This window comes from Carlito syrichta, unplaced genomic scaffold (assembly GCF_000164805.1).
Source record: "Carlito syrichta isolate Samal-C Ts95f unplaced genomic scaffold, Tarsius_syrichta-2.0.1 Scaffold169055, whole genome shotgun sequence".
NCBI lineage: Eukaryota > Metazoa > Chordata > Mammalia > Primates > Tarsiidae > Carlito > Carlito syrichta.
This window is the reverse complement of record NW_007113151.1, coordinates 87,570-89,042: the sequence shown is the minus strand read 5'-3', so window position 1 is coordinate 89,042 and position 1,473 is coordinate 87,570.

Genomic DNA, 1,473 nt, shown 5'->3' with positions numbered 1-1,473 from the left:
ACCTCATCTCTACAATAAATCAAAAAATCAGCCGGGCGTGGTAGCGCGCGCCTGTAGTTCCAGCTACTCGGAAGACTGAGGCGGAAGGATCGCCGGAGCCCAGCAGGTCGAGGCTGCGGTGGCCGGGAGCGGCCACTGCACTCCAGTCTGGGCAACAGAGTGAGACTCCAACTCAAAAAATAAATAAATAAAATAACATCAAAATAACACATTTAATATTAATAATCAACCAGCATAATAAAACTATTATCCTTATTCACCAGGTTTTTTTCTTTCTTTCTTTTTTTTTTTTTTATTTGGGGTCTCACTCTGTGGCCCAGGCTGGAGAGCACACACTCATGGTCACCGCAGACTTGACCTGCTGGGTTCAGGTGATCCTTCCGCCTCAGCCTTCCAAGTAGCTGGAACTACAGGCACATGATACCACAACCGGCTAATTTTTTGATTTGTTGTAGAGATGAGGTCTCGCCAAGTTGCCTAGGCTGGTCTCGAACTTGTGGGCTCAGACAATCCTCTCACCTCAGCCTCCCAAAGTGCTGGGATTATAGGCGTGAGCCACCACACCCGGCCCACCAGGTTTTCTAGAGGGGGAAAAATATAGGCAGTGTCTAGTCCAGTACAGGACATATTTGGTACATAATAATGGTTACTATTTCCATCCCGTCCCCAAATCCCCACACACAACCCTGCATAATTTAGGTTCTAGTTCCTGGAAGTAGTTGCCTGGCTGCCCCTCAGCTGTGCCCTCGAGGGACTTTCCTGCTGCCAAATGACCTTCCTCATCTCTTCTCATTACTCCCTCAGCTGCAATGCAGAGGACCTCACCTCCTCCAGGAAGCTTGCTGTGATTGATACTTATCCTTCCCCTCAGTTCCCATGACCCACTCTCATACCTGGCCCAGGGGCCATGGAGCCTGTGGCATCCATTCCTGGTGTTCTGGCCAAGGAGTAAGCACCTCCCCCACCACAGAGTGGTGTGTGCTGGCAGCCGTGGCAGGCCTTGCTTTCTGCCCACAGATGTCCAGAGAAGTTTCAGTTTCCCCTAAACGTGATGTTGAACTTCCACGCCCACAAAGAGAATCTGAGCAATTTAGGTTTCCCCTAAGTTTCAGTTTCATTTCTCCTGTCGCTCTCCCCCTCCCCCCAGCCAAGGGGCAGTGCTAGCTCTCTTGGCAAAGGTGCCCAGAGATCCCCGCCAGCCCCGGCCACCGAGCGAAGCAGCAACAGGGGACTCGTAGACCACTCGCCCACTTGGAGGCCGGGCCCCACAGGGAACAGAAACAGGGATGGGAAAGGGCGTGTGACAGGGCAGAGAGGGGAGCCTGGTGGAGCGGAGAGGACTATGCTCCATGACGGTGGGGTGGGGGTGGCTGACAAGGACGGCTTCTAGACAGCCCAGCTGGAAAGCCCAGGAGAGGTTTCACATGGGGGCAGGCCCTGGAACCTGAACCCACCTGGGGGGGGGGGGGGGGG